This window comes from Mustelus asterias, chromosome 16 (genome assembly GCF_964213995.1).
Source record: "Mustelus asterias chromosome 16, sMusAst1.hap1.1, whole genome shotgun sequence".
NCBI lineage: Eukaryota > Metazoa > Chordata > Chondrichthyes > Carcharhiniformes > Triakidae > Mustelus > Mustelus asterias.
In genome coordinates this window covers 10,831,121-10,852,540 of record NC_135816.1, presented here as the reverse complement: position 1 = coordinate 10,852,540, position 21,420 = coordinate 10,831,121, and the positions used below count along the sequence as shown (strand labels likewise).

Below are 21,420 nucleotides of genomic sequence, written 5' to 3'. Positions count from 1 at the left end.
GGTCGAGGTCATTAGGTTACACCGAAGCTTCATGTGTTTCATATGAAGCAATTTTTAAAAGCGGTATCTCGGCCTTTTGGCTAAGATGCAAATGAGCTCAAGTCTTGGAGGAGGAACCTCCCCCTTCTCCAATCAGCTTGGCTCATGTAGATCAGGCCCAGGACAGGGTGATTTGGTCGCTCGCCCTGTCTTGTCAGCCTGGATCTGAAATGTCTCAACTTGTTGAGACTCTGAATTGGATTTGATTTGATTGAATTGGAAAAGTATTTTTAAAAATCTGCAGTACAGAAGGAGGCCACTTGGCCCATCGAGCCTGTATCAACTACAATCCCACCCAGGCCCTATCCTGTAACCCCAAACATTTAGCCTGCTAATCCCCCTGAAACTAGGGTCAATTTAGCACGGCCAATCAACAGAACCAGCATGTCTTTGGACTGTGGGAGGAAACCAGAGCAACCCAGAGGAAACCCACACAGACACAGGGAGGACGTGCAGACTCCACACAGACGGTGACCCAAGCCGGGAATCGAACTGGGTCCCTGGCACCGTGAGGCAGCAGTGCTAACCACTGTGCCACCGTGCTGCCCCAAGACTGGAATTAAACCCAGGTCCCTGGCGCTGTGAGGCAGCAGTGCTAACCACGCACCACCGTGCCGCTACTTCCATCTAGAAGGGCAAGAGCAGCAGATATCCAGGAACACCACCACCTGGAAGTTCCCCTCCAAGTCACTCACCGTCCTGACTTGGAAATATATTTCTGTTCCTTCGCAGTCGCTGGGTCAAAATCCTGGAATTCCCTCCCTAACGGCATTGTGGGTCAACCCACAGCACGGAGACTGCAGCGATTCAAGAAGGCAGCTCACCCCCACCTTCTCAAGGGGCAACTGGGGATGGGCAATAAATGCTGGCCAGCCAGCGACGCCCATGTCCCATGGGGCACGTCACAACTGGGCAGAAACCAAACCGAGAAAGAAATTGCCATGTGGAAAAGCTAGGATGGTGAATTGCAAGTAATTAAGACACAAACCAGTAAGACAAACATTGCTCCACTGAGGGCTGTAAATGTAAAATCATTGACAATAAAAAGAGTTATTTTGTCAATTGGTTTCATTTGTTGTGACTATTGGTTTAGATTCAATATCACAGAGTAGGAGTTGTGCATTCATTTAAAAGCTGGTATTGTGGAGGGTTTCCATGGGAGGTCTTGTGACACACTGGGTTAGCATCCCTGCCTTTCACTCAGAAGCTCCACGTTCGAATCCCACCCCAAGGCTTGATGGTCAAGGAAGGTGCGTTCAGAACACAATCAAACAGGCTGAGGGGGGATCTCACAAAAACACATACAATCCTGATGGGACTGGACAGGCTAGATGCAGGATGAATGTTCCCGATGTTGGGGAAGTGCAGAACTAAGGGGTCACAGTCTAAGAATAAGGGGTAAGCCATTCAGGACTGTGATGAGGAATAACTTCTTCACTCAGAGAGTTGTGAACCTGTGGAATTCTCTGCCACAGAAAGCTGCTGGGGCGAGTTGGTTAGATATGTTCAGGAGGGAGCTGGATGTGGCCCTTGTGGCTAAATAGATCAAAGGATATAGAAGAAAGTGGGAGTGGGATACTGAAAATGCATGATCAACCATGATCATATAGAATGGCAGTAAAGGCTTGAAGGGCTGAATGGCCTCCTCCTGCCCCTATTTTTGATATTCCTATAAGTATCAAGTCTTTACAACACACACCAGTGGCCCAATCATATGGACTGATCAGGAGTCTCACCCACTGTTACAGTAACAGTGGGTGAGACTCCTGGTCAGTCCATATGATTTGGAACCTCTAGCATCACTGTACCCTCTGGACCGCAACATGTACAAGGGCAATCTTGGGCTCCCTCACACCACCATCATCGTGCTTGAAGAAATTATACCCATCATTATGAGAGGCCTTGATCAGGAGGCTGTACGGTTGTACAGTCATAAGGGCAGCAAGGCAGCACAGTGGTTAGCACTGCTGCCTCACAGCGCCAGGGATCCGGATTCAATTCCCGGCTCGGGTCACTGTCTGTGTGGGTTTCCTCCGGGTGCTCCGGTTTCCTTCCACTGTCCTGAGATGTGCTGGTTAGGTTGATTGGCCATGCTAAATTGCCCCTTAGTGTCAGGGGGACTAGCTTGGGTAAATGCATGGGGTTACAGGGATAGGCCCTGGGTGGGATTGTGGTCGGCGCAGACATGATGGGCCAAATGGCCTCCTTCTGCACTGTAGGATTCTAGGAGATCACAGAGAGGAAAATAAATCCAAGATGGCGCTGGAGCGAGGCAACCTCTTGCCAGTTGCACACAGCATGCCCTCTAATTCTATCTTTTATTCTCATTCTATGCTTCTAAAACTATATTCTAACTCTTTTAAACTCTTTAACAATTATCTTTCTCGACACCCTAGCTATTTACTGTATAGTATATACAATATAGACACTGTATATCAATACATTTATTTATTTACTATTTATTAGTCACAAGTAGGCTGACATTAACACGGCAATGAAGTTACTGTGAAAATCCCCGAGTCTCCACACTCCGGCGCCTGTTCGGGTACACTGAGGGAGAATTTAGCATGGCCAATGCACCCTAACCAGCACGTCTTTAGGACTGTGGGAGGAAACCGGAGCACCCGGAGGAAACCTAAACAGACACGGGGAGAACGTGCAGACTCCGCATAGACAGTGACCCAAGCTGGGAATCGAACCCGGGTCGCTGGCGCTGTGAGGTAGCAGCGCTGACCACTGTGCCGCCCCATGTGAAAATAATAAATCAAATCAAAGTCAAATCAAATCAAAATATTACTGTAACACTACACTCTGCACTCTCTGCTTTCCTTCTCTGTGAACGGTATGCTTTGTCTGTACCGCGCGCAAGAAACAATACTTTTCACTGTGTACGAATACATGTGACAATAATAAATCAAATCAAATCAAGAATCTTCCCCCACCCCCCAAGAAGGCATTTCTAGTCACAGGGATGAGATATTTCCCTGCATTGAATAAATGTTTCAGTTCTCAGCCAGCGCTGGATATTGCCACCCTCGAGCCTTCGTGTTTAGCGTCCTACATCCATGTGTACGCCAGGCAGATTCCTTCAAAGCCAGGGGTCGGTTTTCGAAAGGCTTTGTTGGAGATGGTTTCTCAAACGCCTGTTGGCAAGGTAGAAGAAATGTAAATCCTTCACGCTGTGTGCTGGGAGGAACAAAGCTGCCAAGTCCATCCCCCCACCCCCCCCACCACCCCCCCAGCCTTCGCAAGCTCTTCAGAAGCGCTTAAAGAAACTCAGCCATTTGGTCTGTCAGTTTAACCCATTCCCGACCAGCATCACACTGTTCTATTCTCAACAGGTTTCAACATTTCCTTTATTGGTTGCTGCTTTAAAATAATTCTGGTTCACGGCACAGTGGTTAGCGCTGCTGCCTCACAGCGCCAGGGACCCGGGTTCGAATCCCGGCTCGGGTCACTGGCTGTGCGGAGTCTGCACGTTCTCCCCGTGTCTGCATGGGTTTCCTCCGGGTGCTCCGGTTTCCTCCCACAGTCCAAAGATGTGCCGGTTAGGTGGATCGGCCATGCTAAATTGCCCCTTGTTGTCAGGGGGACTAGCTAGGGTAAATGCATGGGGTTGTGGGGATGGGGCCTGGTGGGATTGTAGTCGGTGCAGACTCAATGGGCCGAATGGCCTCCTTCTGCCCTGTCGGGATTCAATAGTTCTAATAAGCCCGTGCTTCAGTTTCGCCCTCAAAAGCTAATTACACTAATTTTCTGAAGTCACGTTAAGTATAGTGAAATTTCTGTGCGTCGTCAGGTGATATTAAGAGGATAAGTTAAGAAACAAGAGTTGGAGTAAGGCACAGCCCCTCGTGCCTGCTCTGCCCTTCCAATGACTGGTCTTAGTTGTGAACTTCACATTCCTACCCACTCCGCACATTCCTTAATTCTCTTAGGGTGGAATTTTCTGGCCACGCTTGCCACAAGACCGGAAAATCCCGCCCGAGGTCGACCCACCTTTGAATGGTCCTGTCCCATCTGCTACAATTCCCATGATGGGTGACAGGAAAATTCTGCCCTGAGTGTCCAAAAATGTATGCTGTCAGCCTTGAATATATTAATATCTGAGCTTCCACAGCTGCCAAAGATTCACAACCCTACAGGTGAAGGTATATCTCTTCATCCCAGTCTTAAATAGGCTACTCCTTACCCCGAGACTGAGACACCCTCCTCCCCCTGCACTCCCCAACAAGGGGAAGCAGTCTCTCCACATCTACCAAGTCAAGTGTTCCATCGAGAAAAAGACACAAAAGTCTGAGGTCACGTACCAACCAACTCAAGAACAGCTTCTTCCCTGCTGCCATCCGACTTTTGAATGGACCTACTGCGCACTAAGTTGAGCTTTCTCTACACCCTAGCTATGACTGTAACACGACATTCTGCACTCTCTCCTTTACTTCCCTATGAACGGTATGCTTTGTCTGTATAGTAAGAAACAATACTTCTCACTGTATACTAATACATGTGACAATAATAAATCAAATCAAATCTTCAAGGACACGCGATTTGCCGTCCAATAATCTCGTTGCTTCCTCCATGACAACGTCTCGGCCAATCAGAGTGGACTTGCCAACCAATCAGCACCCTGCTTTCCTGCAGTATAAGTAGTCGCGATCATTTTGAAATTTGGCATTCTTGTGTTTGTCCTGATGAGTGCGAGATGAAAAGCTTTGGGAACACACCTCTCGATTCAATATCCGATCTTTGCATCAGTTTAAGTTTCTGACCATAGACCATGGGGGAATGCCAGTGAAGCTGCCTTGAGGGAAATGAGAGAAAGTCCAGGAGCTGACACTGGATCACAATGAAAATTAAAAGGTTAAGGAATTCAGGGTTATGGTGGGTGGGCGGAGCTGAGTCCATGAAAAAAGATCAGCCATGATCTTATTGAATGGCGGAGCAGGCTCGCGGGGCCCAATGACCTACTCCTGCTCTCAGTTCTTATGCTCTTATGAAAATGTAAAGGTTAGGCTCCCAATAGAGACACTAATCCGGTGATCAGTTGAGTCACCAAGGGCAGGAACATCAAACAGTTCGGTTCAGCTTGGTACTGGATTAAACAGGATGGTAGTTGCCTTGGATCCTCCGGGACAGACAGTGAAAGAACAGCAATAATTAAAGGAAGAGCCCCATATTTTAATGTGAGCCGCCTGGTGTGAAGGTTGGGGTGTGAGGCACGTTACCATCTTTACACACGACTCTGTTTCACCTGCCATTAAATTCAGTTTGTGTGTAAACTGGCTGTACCAGTCAGCTGGTGAAGGAGGACAAAATTGGGACCGAGGTTTTGATTCCTGATGAAGGAGCAGCACTCCAAAAGCTCGTGCTACCAAATAAACCTGTTGGACTTTAACCTGGTGTTGCGAGACTACTTACTGTGCCCACCCCAGCCCAACGCCAGCAACTCCACATCATTACTAATACATGTGACAATAATAAATCAAATCAAATCAAATCGAATATAGGAATCATTTTCACACTGTCAAAACTTGGGAAGTGAAAATTAATTGCAGATTTTGCACCTGATTCCTGAAGACAAGAATGGGTGGGAAATTGGACAAGGATAAAGGTTGACTTGGTTGTCATAAACATCCAGAATGTCACATTGCTTCCTAACACTGGCTCCGCAGACTGACACAGGAATAATGGTAACCACTCGCAGTGCACGGTACCAGAAACACTTATGAGATCAGAAAAACATCACTTAAAAAAGCGATAATTCAAATGAGATATTACTGATTTCTACAAATAAATTACCAGATTTTTTTTCATGTGTTTGATTACTAAAATATAACTCTTAGAAACATAGAAAATAAAAGCAGGAGGAGGCCATTCAGCCCTTCGAGCCTGCTCCGCCATTCAGTTTGATCATGGCTGATCCTCAAACTCAATATCCAGGTCCCCCCTTCCTCCCCTATATCCCTTGATCCCTTTAGCCCCAAGAGCTATATCTAATTTCTTCTTGAAATCACACAATGTTTTGGCCTCAACTACTTTCTGTGGGAGTGAATTCCACACATTCACCGCCCTCTGGGTGAAGAAATTTCTCCTCACCTCAGTCCTAAATCCTCAATCTATGACCCCTTGTTCTGGACTCCCCCACCATCATTTTTGGTCTCAGCTCACCCTTCCACCAGGATGATAGGGAGTGGGATAGCTTGATCTTGGTTTCAGATAAAGCTCGGCACAACATCGTGGGCCGAAGGGCCTGTTCTGTGCTGTACTGTTCTATGTTCTATGTTCTATCAGGAACCTGTCCAATTCTGCTGGAACTTTATAAGTTTCTATCAGATCCCCTTTCATTCCACAGATAAATTACCAGATTTTTAAAATGTGTTTGATTGCTGAAATAAAATTCTTCGAAACATGGAAAATAGGAGCAGAGGAGGCCATTTGGCCCTTCGAGCTTGCTCCTCCAATCAGTATGATCATGGCTGATCCAACTCAATAATCTAATCCTGACTTCCCCCAAATTCTTTGATCCCTTTAATCCCAAATGCTATATCTAACTCCTTCTTGAAAACATACAATGTTTTGGCCTCAACTGCTTTCTGTAGTGGTGAATTCCATCGGTTTACTACACTCTAGGCGAATAAATTTCTCCCTTTCTCTGTCCTAAAAGATTTACCCCGGATCCTTAGGCTGTGACCCCCGGTTCTGGACAACCCCACCATCGGGAACATCCTTCCTGCATCCTCATATATCAGTTCCACCATTCCAGGGATCAGCCTGGTAAATCTTCACTGCACTCCCTCTGGAGCAAGGACATCTTTCTTCAGATAAGGAGACCAAAGGTGCACACAATATTCCAGGTGTGGCCTCACTAAAACCCTATATAATTGCAACAAGACATCCCTGGTCTGTACTCGAATCCTCTCACTTCTTCTCTGCCTGATGCACCTGCATGCTCACCTTCAGGGATTAGTGTACGAGACCACCCAGGACTCATTGTACATTTCCCTCTCTCAATCTATATCCATTCAGATAATAATCTACCTTCCTGTTTTTGCTACCAAAGTGGATAACCTCACATTTATCCACATTATACTGCATCTGCCTTGCATTTGCCCACTCGCTCAGCCTGTCCAAATTACGCTGAAGCATCTTTGCATCCTCCTCACAGCTCACCCTTCCACCCAACTTTGTGTCATCTGCAAATTTGGAGGTATTACATTCAGTTACCTCATCTAAATCAATGTAATAAGCGAATAGCTGGGGTCCCAGCACTGATCCCTGGGGTACCCTACTAGTCACAACCTGCCATTTGGGAAAAAAAACGGTTTAAAAGACTCTTTGTTTCCTGTCTGCCAACCAGTTTTCTATCATCGTTACTAATACATTACTCCCAATGCCATGCATTTTAATTTTACACGCTAACCTCTTATGTGAGACCTTGGTGAAGCCTTCCAAATTTCAGGGAAAAACATCTCCAGCAAAGCTTTTGCAAAAAACAAAGATCAAGTCCAGGGACACACAGACATTACATCTGTCCCATTAGCCTGGATATTCCTCACTGTGTGTACTGTGTTACTGCACTGAGCTGATGATGCGTGATTAAATCACTCGGGAGGCTAGATTGTACCCGGGAAATAAAGGCTTTTATTACTGACAAGAATGGAGCACACTATATACAATACAATCCCAGACTAAAGGGTCACCAGGCAGTGCAGTGACCTTTATACTTCCCCAGGTAGGCGGAGCCAACCGGAGTGTACCACAGAACAATATCAACAGGTAGAACAGCCCAACCCTAACCCCAACAGTGACAACAGTAACATATCTACAAACCCCATAGTGCTGACCATCTATGGCTCAGCACTCATAGTGGTAACCAACTATGGTTCACCACACCTGACCAATTGCAATGCAGGTATTTCAGCATTGATTTTATTATAGTTTATGCATTTATTAGTCACAAGTAAGGCTTACATTAACGCTACAATGAAGTTACTGTGAAATTCCCCTAGTCGCCACAGTCCAGCGCCTAACCAACATGTGGGAGGAAACCAGAGCACCCAGAGGAAACCCATGGAGACATGGGGAGAACGTGCAAACTCCACACAGACAGTGACCCAAGCCGGGAATCGAACCGAGGACCCCGGCGCTGAGAAGCAGCAGTGCTAACCACTGTGCCACCGTGCCGCCCTCCTTATCCCAATCAGATGGATATCAGCTGATCCTTGCCCACTTTAGGCCAATTCTGGTTCGGATGCCACATGTTCCACAGACGCCTGCAGGGAGAAAGCTTTCCTGAACCTGCAACAAGCGATGGGAAGCGAAGCAGTTTCACGGGGTGACCTCTGGTTGGGATGGTAACCGGCCAGGACAGAGGGGAGCACAAGTTCCTATTTTACACCAGCGGGAAACCGACTCCATTCCGGCTCCTGCCACATTGTCCCCACCCCACCTCCCGCCCACCATTAAACCCGCCGTGAGGTGGAGGGTGGAAAATTCTGCCCAGAGGTAACGTCCCGCGTCCAGTGAGCTCTCTTCTTCAGAGCTGTCCTCAATAGTGTGCGATTGGCTGGCCTCCTGGCCTGGAAAGTCCGGAGGCAGGCAGCAAGCAGCAGCTACCAGCTGCAATGTCACTCCGGGAGCAGGCTGGTGGGGTGAGGGCTCAGAGGCTGCTCCAGGATAGACAGTTGTTCAGGAAAAGTAAAGTTAATAAAGTTAATTTATTAATTAGGAGTAGGCTTACATTAACACTGCAATGAAGTTACTGTGAAAATTCCCCATTTGCCACACTCCGGCGCCTGTTCGGGTACACCGAGGGAGAGTTTAGCACGGCCAATGCATCCAACCAGCACTTCTTTCGGACTGTGGGAGGAAACCGGAGCACCCGGAGAAAACCCACGCAGACACGGGGAGAACGTGCAGACTCCACACAGACAGTGACCCAAGCCGAGAATCGAACCCAGGTCCCTGGCACTGTGAGGCAACAGTGCTAAGCACCATGCCACTGTGCCACCCTAGGGGGACTGGGGGTGCGGGGCTGGGGCGGAGACACTCAGGTAGGGGTGATCTACACTTCCTCTGTAGGGCCCCCCCTGGCTCCAGGGCCCTGGCTTTAGTGGTCTGTCAGTCTGACCAGTTTCTTGTTGCCGGAGAAACGGTTCTCTTTACAACGACTTGTCTAATAGGGCTGTGATTTGCATAAATGTAAGGCTCAGCGCTGTGTGAAAAGCAGCAAATTATCACGCATGCTCGCACAAGCAACTCCTTTCAAATTTTGATAGATGGGTGAGCCGCCTCTTTTTAACTGCTCCACTGCACCCAGTTAGGCCGGGAGAGTTAAAATCCCTTCCCCCTTACCCCCACCCCCGGCTTAACTTAGAGTCTGATGTCAGGATTCTATTGGTGTCGAGACAATAACATCATTGTGTCAAGAATAAAACCGTCCAATTAGAAAATCCAGATTGACAGTGAGACCGATCTGTACATTAGATAGAGAATGGGTTTCGCTATTTCCAATCGATCCTTTAGAAGTCTATGACAATGGGAATTAACATCGACAGGTCCATCGAGGCCAATTTAGCTGCAACAAATTACAAGGGTTGCCTTTATTTGATATGAGTTTTAGTTGGGTTAAATCCAGTTTAAGGATGTTTACCACTATCGACCACAGTTCACCACACTTCCAAAGTTTTTCTTCTTCATTCGAGAGATGTGGGTGTCGCCAACTGGGCCAGCATTTATTGCCCATCCCTAATTGCCCCTTGAAAAGGTGGGCGCGAGTTGCCTTCTTCAACATCTGCAGTCCATATAGTGTAGGTACACCCACAGTGTTGTTAGGGAGAGAGTTCCAGGATTTTTGATCCAGCAAAGAAACAGCGATATATTTCCGAATCAGGATGGTGAGTGGCTTGCAGGTGGTGGTGTTCCCATATATCTGCTGCCCTTGTCCTTCTAGATGGTAGAGATCTTGGGTTTGGGAGGTGCTGTCTAAGGAGCCTTGGCAAGTTGGTGCAGTGTATGTAAATGGTGCACACAGTTGTCGCTGTATCAGTGGTGGAAGGAGTTGGTGTTTGTGGATGTGGTGCCAATCAAGCGGGCTGCTTTGTCCTGAATGGTGTTGAGTTTCTTGAGTGTTGTTGGAGCTGCATCCATCAGGCAAGTGGAGAGTCTATTGTCACATTCTTAACTTGTGCTTTGTAGATGGTAGACAGGCTTTGGGGAGTCAGGAGGTGAGTTACTCACTGCAGTATTCTCAGCTTCTGACCTGCTATTGTAGCCACAGTATTATATAGCTAGTCCAACTCAGTGTCTGGTCAATGGTAATCCCCAGGATGTTGATAGTGGGGGATTGAGCGATGGCAATGCTACTCAATGTCAAAAGCAATCTACAAAGTTTGGAATTGTGCCGTGGTGCCCCCAGGTGTAGGTCATTAATATGGATCAAGAAAAGCACTGATCCCACTGCTGACTTCTGGAGAAACCCATTACATACCATAAGACCATAAGACATAGGAGCGGAAGTAAGGCCATTCGGCCCATCGAGTCCACTCCACCATTCAATCATGGTTGATTTCAACTCCATTTACCCGCTCTCTCCCCATAGCCCTTAATTCCTCGAGAAATCAAGAATTTATCAATTTCTGTCTTGAAGACGCTCAACGTCTCGGCCTCCACAGCCCTCTGTGGCAATGAATTCCACAGACCTACCACTCTCTGGCTGAAGAAATTTCTCCTCATCTCTGTTCTAAAGTGACTCCCTTTTATTCTAAGGCTGTGCCCCCACCTCTAATCTGAAAAACAACCGTGCATCATACTCTCTATTTCTGACCCATTCTGTTTGTACCAGCCCTCCGAATGTGCAACTCACTTAGTATCATTTATTCAGAGGGGTGAGATTGTGGGACTCCACTGTCACGGAGAATGGTTGAGGCTAATAGTACCGATACCCATTCAAAAGGGCGGCATGGTGGCACAGTGGTTAGCACTGCTGCCTCACAGCCCCAGGGACCTGGGTTCAATTCCCAGCTTGGGTTACTGTCTGTGTGGCGTTTGCACATTCTCCCCATGTCTGCATGGGTTTCCTCCGGGTGCTCCGGTTTCCTTCCACAGTCCGAAAGACCTGCTGGTTAGGTTGATTAGCCATGATCCATGCATGGGATTATGGGGATAAAAGTAAAGTTTATTTATTAGGGTCACATACTGGCTTATATTAACACTGCAATGAAGTTACTGTGAAAATCCCCTTGTCGCCACACTCCAGCGCCTGTTCGGATACACTGAGGGAGAATTTAGCATGGCCAATGGAACTAACCATCACGTCTTTCGGACTGTGGGCGGAAACCGGAGCACCCGGAGGAAACCCACGCAGACATGGGGAGAACGTACAGACTCCGCACAGACAGTGACCCAAGCTGGGAATCATACCCTGGTCCCTCAGAGTGGGGGAGTGAGCCTAGGTAGTGTGCTCTTTCGGAGGGTTGGTGCAAATTCAATGGGCTGAATGGCCTCCTTCTGCACTGTAGGGATTTTTTTGATTCTAGACAAGCATATGTGGGAATCAGGAATAGAAGTTTACAATGAAGAAAGATGGAAGGAAGCTCGAGTGGGGCCTTAAGGGGAGCATGGACTGGTTGTACTGGTTATATTTCTATGCTGTGTATTCTATGTAGCTACGTGGTTGGAATTAGACAGATATTCAACTGCAGAGTGGTGGAGCGGGGGAAGGAGCCATTCCAGTGGTGCTGTTCTCAGTGTCCACCAGCCCCACCTGTGCAGCAGAGAATGGGGGCGGGGGGGTTGTGTGGCTGGCTCCCCCGAGGCCCAATTAAGGCTTCACAGTAACATCATTGCAGTGTAATGTAAGCCTTACTTGTGACTAATAAATAAACTTTCACGTTTTTGCCATTTAATGAGTAATCAGTAAACAGCCTCTCCCAAAACCACTCGGACTTTCCCCAAGATAAGGAGGCCGGGCCAATTATCCAGCTCATCAAGTGAAACATGATGGACTGGTGACTCGGCCTGTGTGCGGGCTGGGGAGGGGTGGGGGCGAGACTCAAAGAACAACAAAGAACAAAGAACAATACAGCACAGGAACAGGCCCTTCGGCCCTCCAAGCCTGTGCCGCTCCCTGGTCCAAACTAGACCATTCTTTTGTATCCCTCCATTCCCACTCCGTTCATATGGCTATCTAGATAAGTCTTAAACGTTCCCAGTGTGTCCGCCTCCACCACCTTGCACGGCAGCGCATTCCAGGCCCCCACCACCCTCTGTGTAAAATATGTCCTTCTGATATCTGTGTTAAACCTCCCCCGCTTCACCTTGAACCTATGACCCCTCGTGAACGTCACCACCGACCTGGGGAAAAGCTTTCCACCATTCACCCTATCTATGCCTTTCATAATTTTATACACCTCTATTAAGTCTCCCCTCATCCTCTGTCTTTCCAGGGAGAACAACCCCAGTTTACCCAATCTCTCCTCATAACTAAGCCCCTCCTTACCAGGCAACATCCTGGTAAACCTCCTCTGTACTCTCTCCAAAGCCTCCATGTCCTTCTGGTAGTGTGGCGACCAGAACTGGGCGCAGTATTCCAAATGCGGCCGAACCAACGTTCTATACATCTGCAACATCAGACCCCAACTTTTATACTCTATGCCCCGTCCTATAAAGGCAAGCATGCCATATGCCTTCTTCACCACCTCTCCACCTGTGACGTCACCTTCAAGGATCTAAAGGACTCGACAAGGGGGTGAAGGGGGGTGCTATTCCTTTTCAGGCCTCCTCTTGCCAATTGGAGGCCTCCAAGCCCACACCCCAAGGAATTCACCCACACTTTGTGTTTCCTCTTAACACCCTCCCCCTCAAGTCTCCTCCACCCTGTCCACCCTGACTGTTCACCACCCCCCACCTCTCACCCAGTCCTGCCAACCTGACACCAGCGCGATGACAAACCTATCTTCACCCGAGCTCCAGGCTCCTCTTCCTCCGGGGGCCTCCCCCGTAGTCCCAGCAGTGCCCACCGCTCTTGGTGGTGGCGGGTCAGACCAGACTGCTGCTGGGTGGCTTAGAATCTAGAATCCTACAGTGCAGAAGGAGGCCAATCGGCCTATCGAGTCTGCACTGACAACAGTCCCACCCAGACCCCACCCATGTAACCCCATGCATTTACCCTAGCTAGTCTCCCTGACACTAAGGGGCAATTTAGCATGGCCAATCCACCTAACCCTCACATCTTTGGACTGTTCAGACCTCCTGACCGGCAGCTCTTCGAGGCAGGACTTTCTCTTGATGGAGGCGGGGTCGGGGCAGGGAGGCTGGTCGAGTGCAGACATTAGCATTTCCTTCGAATCCCTACAGTGCAGAAAGAGGCCATTCGGCCCATCAAGTCTGCACTGACTCTCCAAAAGATCATCTCACCCAGGCCCACCCCTCCACCCTCCAAACCAATCAAAGACCCGATAGCCATTAAGTGGGGTCAGCTGGTCAAGGGGAGGCAGACTTGGAGGACGGAGACACTGTATCCCCAGTGCAAAATTCAGCCCCGTATAACCACTGTCTTTATTCCTTCTCTCCCCCTACCCCATTGCAATTGGGGCTTTTCTTTATCAGCCAATGGTTTCAGGATTTGGCCCCTGTTTTCCTCTGAGTGGAACACATTTATTATTTATTAGGAATACAAGTTCTTCAGCACAATGGCAGCAGGTTCCACCCAGTAGACGATACAGCTCAGTATTCTCGTTGCTTGCTAGTGCACACTAACTGAAAATGACCAGTGTTTGCTTTACCAATGGCAGCCTCCTTTGTCTGCTCTTTAATGTGTTAACAAAATAAATAGGTTGTGTTAGTGCTGAGGCAGCAGAGAGAGAGGAATTTTAGATGAATGTATTTAGCATTTATAATTGTATATCCTGCAGCATAATTCCAAACACGGCTCCTGACGACAAAGCAACAGACCAGTCTTCATGTGATGTTGAGCTACCAGAGGGTTGATGTCTAATCCTACAGTATCCAATCCATTTTCCTACCCCTATGGGGGGGGGGGGGGGGGGGGGGGAGGAGGGGGGGGAGGATTTCGCCATCCAGTAAATGGTGGATTTGAATCAGATGGGAAGTTACAGTTAATTTTTATTTTAAACACTGAGCTTTGATTTTAACTCATTCACTCTCCGATGTTGGGGATCTGCTTCAATTATCTGAAGCAGTCTGAGTGTCGCAGCGGGCAAAATGGGTTTTTTTTTTACAACGATCTGGCCGTTTGATGGTCACCGTTTCAGACATCAGCTTTACTCAGAATCCCGACAGTGCAGCAAGAGGCCATTCAGCCCATTGAGTCTGCGCTGACTCTCCAGAAGAGCATCTCACCCAGGCCCACGCCTCCTCCCTATCCCCATGACTCCGCACATTTAGCATGGCCAATCCACCTAACCTGCGCATCTTGGGACACTAAAGGGCAATTTAGCATGGCCAATCCACCCAACCTGCACGTCTTTGGACACTAAGGGGCAATTTAGCATGGCCAATCCACCCAACCTGCACGTCTTTGGACACTAAGGGGCAATTTAGCATGGCCAATCCACCCAACCTGCACGTCTTTGGACACTAAAGGGCAATTTAGCATGGCCAATCCACCCAACCTGCACGTCTTTGGACACTAAGGGGCAATTTAGCATGGCCAATCCACCCAACCTGCACGTCTTTGGACACTAAGGGGCAATTTAGCATGGCCAATCCACCCAACCTGCATGTCTTTGGACACTAAGGGACAATTTAGCATGGCCAATCCCCCTAACCTACACATCTTTGGAATTAAGGGTCAATTTAGCATGGACAATCCACCTAACCTGCGCATCTTGGGACACTAAGGGGCAATTTAGCATGGTCAATCCGTCTAAACTGCACATCTTGGGACACTAAGGGGCAATTTAGCATGGCCAATCCACCTAACCTGCACGTCTTGGGACACTAAGGGGCAATTTAGCATGGCCAATCCACCTAACCTGCACATCTTTGGACACTAAGGGGCAATTTAGCATGGCCAATCCACCTAACCTACACATCTTTGGACACTAAGGGGCAATTTAGCATGGCCAATCCACCTAACCTGCACGTCTTGGGACACTAAGGGGCAATTTAGCATGGCCAATCCACCTAACCTGCACATCTTTGGACACTAAGGGGCAATTTAGCATGGCCAATCCATCTAACCTACACATCTTTGGACACTAAGGAGCAATTTAGCATGGCCAATCCACCTAACCTACACATCTTTGGACACTAAGGGGCAATTTAGCATGGCGATTCCACCTAACCTGCATATCTTGGAGTGTAGGAGGAAATCAGAGCCCCTGGAGGAAACCCACGCAGACACCATGGTGGCCACTGCCGGCGCTGCATGGAGGAGATCAAGGAGGGTCTCTGGCGATGGACCTGGGTCTCCGGGTAAGCCTGCTATCTCACTGGGGTTGGGTTGGAAGGCTCTGGTGAGAAGGAGGGGGTGCCATCTCAGACAGAGGCCGCGGTGAGGGGAATGGTTGCAGGGAAGAGAAACTGTGAGGTTAGGGGGTGGGCTTCTAATTTACACTGGATTCTGAAAAGAAATGGCACAGTTCGCCAATTGATGGGTCGAGCCATTAGCTTTGCCACCCTCGGGTGGCCCACAAAAAGGAGGCCACAAATGGGGGCTGACTTTCTCTGGGAAAGTGAACATTTAAATTTACGACAAACTCATCAGTTTTACAGCGATAAACGTGGCCATTTTTTGGTTCAGGGATGTAAATTTGAAACACAATGAATAGTTGGATGGCAGATTAATGAGACTTGATCTCTCTCTCTCTGATCTGCAAATGCTAATCTAGTTAATGTGCATTGAAGTGGGTGAGTTTGATCTTGTTGGCGAGGAATGGTTTGTTCATTACAAAGAGAAATCCATTCTTTATAACAAATGAGAGGTGTCGCAGAATGCATCTGGAGTGAACACCTTACAAAGCCATCGATAGAGAGTTAGTTAGCAAGGAGCTACAGAATGGTTACAGCACAGAAGGAGGCCATTTGTCCCCTCTGAGTCCCTGTTAGCCCTCTGCAGAATAACCCAGCTGGTCCTCCCACCCTGCCTTTTCCCCATTTTCAGATTTTGCTGATCCAGTTCCCTGTGAATCTGCCTCCACCACACTCCCAGGTCATACATTCCAGAGCGATTGCTGTATCTGTATTCTGGCAACACACTGGGTTAGTGCTGCATTCCGGTACACACTTTGATGGGCGGCACGGTGGTTAGCACTGCTGCCTCACAGCGCCAGGGGCCCAGGTTCGATTCCCAGCTTGGGCCACTGTCTGTGTGGAGTCTGCACGTTCTCTCCGTGTCTGCGTGGGTTTCCTCCGGGTGCTCCGGTTTCCTCCCACAGTCGGAAAGACGTACCGGTTAGGTGCATTGGCTGTGCTAAATGCTCTCAGTGTACCCGAACAGCGTGGAGTGTGGCAACTAGGGGATTTTCACAGTAACTTCACTGCAGTGTTAATGTAAGCCTACTTGTGACACTAACAAATAAACTTTAACTTAAACTTAGTGCTGTATTCCTGTACACACTGGGCCAGTGCTGCATTCTTGTACACACTGGGATAGTTCCGTATTCCTGTACACACTGGGCCAGTGCTGCATTCTTGTACAGAGTGCTTGGTCCTCTGCTATTTGTGATTTTTATTAATGACTTAGGGGAGGGAGCTGAAGGGTGGATCAGCAAATTTGCTGATGACACCAAGATTGGTGGAGTAGTGGATGAGGTGGAGGGCTGTTGTAGGCTGCAAAGAGACATAGATAGGATGCAAAGCTGGGCTGAAAAATGGCAGATGGAGTTTAACCCTAATAAATGTGAGGTGATTCATTTTGGTAGGACAAATTTAAATGTGGATCACAGGGTCAAAGGTAGGGTTCTGAAGACTGTGGAGGAACAGAGAGATCTTGGGGTCCATATCCACAGATCTCTGAAGGTTGCCACTCAAGTGGATAGAGCTGTGAAGAAAGCCTATAGTGTGTTAGCTTTTATTAACAGGGGGTTGGAATTTAAGAGCTGTGGGGTTATGCTGCAACTGTACAGGACCTTGGTGAGACCACATTTGGAATATTGTGTGCAGTTTCAAAGACTATTTCCTCAGGTGGATGGAGCTATTACAAGGGGGCATAACTATAGGGTTCATGGTGGGAGATATAGGAAGGATGTCCGAGGTAGGTTCTTTACTCAGAGAGTGGTTGGGGTGTGGAATGGACTGCCTGCAGTGAGAGTGGAGTCAGACACTTTAGGAACATTTAAACGGTTATTGGATAGGTACATGGAGCACACCAGGATGATAGGGAATGGTAGCTTGATCTTGGTTTCAGATAAAGCTCGGCACAACATCGTGGGCCGAAGGGCCTGTTCTGTGCTGTACTGTTCTATGTTCTATGTTCTAGTTCTGGTCACCTCACTATAAGAAGGATGTGGAAGCGCTGGAAAGAGTGCCAAGGAGATTTACCAGGATGCTGCGTGGTTTGGAGGGTAGGTCTTATGAGGAAAGGTTGAGGGAGCTAGGGCTGTTCTCTCGGGAGCGGAGGAGGTTGAGGGGAGACTTAATAGAGGTTTATAAAATGATGACGGGAATAGACAGAGTGAACGTTCAAAGACTATTTCCTCGGGTGGATGGAGCTATTACAAGGGGGCATAACTATAGAGTTCATGGTGGGAGATATAGGAAGGATATCAGAGGTAGGTTCTTTACTCAGAGAGTGGTTGGGGTGTGGAATGGACCGCCTGCAGTGATAGTGGAGTCAGAAACTTTAGGAACATTTAAGCGGTTATTGGATAGGCACATGGAGCACACCAGGATGATAGGGAGTGGGATAGCTTGATCTTGGTTTCAGATAAAGCTCGGCACAACATCGTGGGCCAAAGGGCCTGTTCTGTGCTGTACTGTTCTATGTTCTACACTGGGATAGCGCTGTATTCCTGTACACACTGGGTCAGTGCTTTATTCTTGTTCACACTGGGTCAGTGCTGTATTCCTGTACACACTGGGTCAGTGCTGTATTCCTGTGCACACTGGGTCAGTGCTGTATTCCTGTGCACACTGGGTCAGTGCTGTATTCCTGTACACACTGGGTCAGTGCTGTATTCCTGTACACACTGGGATTAGCGCTGTATTCCTGTACACACTGGGTCAGTGCTGTATTCCTGTACACACTGGGTCAGTGCTGTATTCCTGTACACACTGGGATTAGTGCTGTATTCCTGTACACACTGGGATTAGCGCTGTATTCCTGTACACACTGGGTCAGTGCTGTATTCCTGTACAGACTGGGATTAGCGCTGTATTCCTGTACACACTGGGTCAGTGCTGTATTCCTGTACACACTGGGTCAGTGCTGTATTCCTGTACACACTGGAATAGCGCTGTATTCCTGTACACACTGGGTCAGTGCTGTATTCCTGTACACACTGGGTCAGTGCTGTATTCCTGTACACACTGGGTCAGTGCTGTATTCCTGTACACACTGGGTCAGTGCTGTATTCCTGTACACACTGGGTCAGTGCTGTATTCCTGTACACACTGGGTCAGTGCTGTATTCCTGTACACACTGGAATAGCGCTGTATTCCTGTACACACTGGAATAGCGCTGTATTCCTGTACACACTGGGTCAGTGCTGTATTCCTGTACACACTGGAATAGCGCTGTATTCCTGTACACACTGGGTCAGTGCTGTATTCCTGTACACACTGGGATTAGTGCTGTATTCCTGTACACACTGGGTCAGTGCTGTATTCCTGTACACACTGGGATTAGCGCTGTATTCCTGTACACACTGGGATTAGCGCTGTATTCCTGTACACACTGGGTCAGTGCTGTATTCCTGTACACACTGGGTCAGTGCTGTATTCCTGTACACACTGGGTCAGTGCTGTATTCCTGTACACACTGGGATTAGCGCTGTATTCCTGTACACACTGGGTCAGTGCTGCATTCCTGTACACACTGGGTCAGTGCTGTATTCCTGTACACACTGGGATAGCACTGTATTCCTGTACACACTGGGATTAGCGCTGTATTCCTGTACACACTGGGATTAGCGCTGTATTCCTGTACACACTGGGATTAGCGCTGTATTCCTGTACACACTGGGATTAGCGCTGTATTCCGGTACACACTGGGTCAGTGCTGTATTCCTGTACACACTGGGTCAGTGCTGTATTCCTGTACACACTGGGATTAGCACTGTATTCCTGTACACACTGGGTCAGTGCTGTATTCCTGTACACACTGGGATTAGCACTGTATTCCTGTACACACTGGGATTAGCGCTGTATTCCTGTACACACTGGGTCAGTGCTGTATTCCTGTACACACTGGGATTAGCGCTGTATTCCTGTTCACACTGGGTCAGTGCTGTATTCCTGTACACACTGGGATTAGCACTGTATTCCTGTACACACTGGGATTAGCGCTGTATTCCTGTACACACTGGGTCAGTGCTGTATTCCTGTACACACTGGGTCAGTGCTGTATTCCTGTACACACTGGGTCAGTGCTGTATTCCTGTACACACTGGGTCAGTGCTGTATTCCTGTACACACTGGGTCAGTGCTGTATTCCTGTACACACTGGGATTAGCACTGTATTCCTGTACACACTGGGATTAGCGCTGTATTCCTGTACACACTGGGTCAGTGCTGTATTCCTGTACACACTGGGTCAGTGCTGTATTCCTGTACACACTGGGATTAGCGCTGTATTCCTGTACACACTGGGTCAGTGCTGTATTCCTGTACACACTGGGTCAGTGCTGTATTCCTGTACACACTGGGTCAGTGCTGTATTCCTGTACACACTGGGATAGCACTGCATTCCTGTACACACTGGGATTAGCGCTGTATTCCTGTACACACTGGGTCAGTGCTGTATTCCTGTACACACTGGATCAGTGCTGTATTCCTGTACACACTGGGTCAGTGCTGTATTCCTGTACACACTGGGTCAGTGCTGTATTCCTGTACACACTGGGTCAGTGCTGTATTCCTGTACACACTGGGATTAGCGCTGTATTCCTGTACACACTGGGATTAGCGCTGTATTCCTGTACACACTGGGTCAGTGCTGTATTCCTGTACACACTGGGTCAGTGCTGTATTCCTGTACACACTGGGTCAGTGCTGTATTCCTGTACACACTGGGATTAGCGCTGTATTCCTGTACACACTGGGTCAGTGCTGCATTCCTGTACACACTGGGTCAGTGCTGTATTCCTGTACACACTGGGATAGCACTGTATTCCTGTACACACTGGGATTAGCGCTGTATTCCTGTACACACTGGGATTAGTGCTGTATTCCTGTACACACTGGGATTAGCGCTGTATTCCTGTACACACTGGGATTAGCGCTGTATTCCGGTACACACTGGGTCAGTGCTGTATTCCTGTACACACTGGGTCAGTGCTGTATTCCTGTACACACTGGGTCAGTGCTGTATTCCTGTACACACTGGGATTAGCACTGTATTCCTGTACACACTGGGTCAGTGCTGAATTCCTGTACACACTGGGATTAGCACTGTATTCCTGTACACACTGGGATTAGCGCTGTATTCCTGTACACACTGGGTCAGTGCTGTATTCCTGTACACACTGGGATTAGCGCTGTATTCCTGTTCACACTGGGTCAGTGCTGTATTCCTGTACACACTGGGATTTGCACTGTATTCCTGTACACACTGGGATTAGCGCTGTATTCCTGTACACACTGGGTCAGTGCTGTATTCCTGTACACACTGGGTCAGTGCTGTATTCCTGTACACACTGGGTCAGTGCTGTATTCCTGTACACACTGGGTCAGTGCTGTATTCCTGTACACACTGGGTCAGTGCTGTATTCCTGTACACACTGGGATTAGCACTGTATTCCTGTACACACTGGGATTAGCGCTGTATTCCTGTACACACTGGGTCAGTGCTGTATTCCTGTACACACTGGGTCAGTGCTGTATTCCTGTACACACTGGGATTAGCGCTGTATTCCTGTACACACTGGGTCAGTGCTGTATTCCTGTACACACTGGGTCAGTGCTGTATTCCTGTACACACTGGGTCAGTGCTGTATTCCTGTACACACTGGGATAGCACTGTATTCCTGTACACACTGGGATTAGCGCTGTATTCCTGTACACACTGGGTCAGTGCTGTATTCCTGTACACACTGGATCAGTGCTGTATTCCTGTACACACTGGGTCAGTGCTGTATTCCTGTACACACTGGGTCAGTGCTGTATTCCTGTACACACTGGGATTAGCGCTGTATTCCTGTACACACTGGGTCAGTGCTGTATTCCTGTACACACTGGGTCAGTGCTGTATTCCTGTAC

The 21,420-nt window shown here is 48.3% G+C and overlaps 1 protein-coding gene across 2 annotated transcripts in view; it reads right to left on the bottom strand.

The window, feature by feature from the left end:
- The window catches only part of ndst1b (N-deacetylase/N-sulfotransferase (heparan glucosaminyl) 1b), a 259,765-nt gene that overhangs the window by 106,133 nt on the left and 132,212 nt on the right, over nt 1-21,420 (bottom strand). The gene's annotated exons all lie outside the window — the stretch shown is intronic.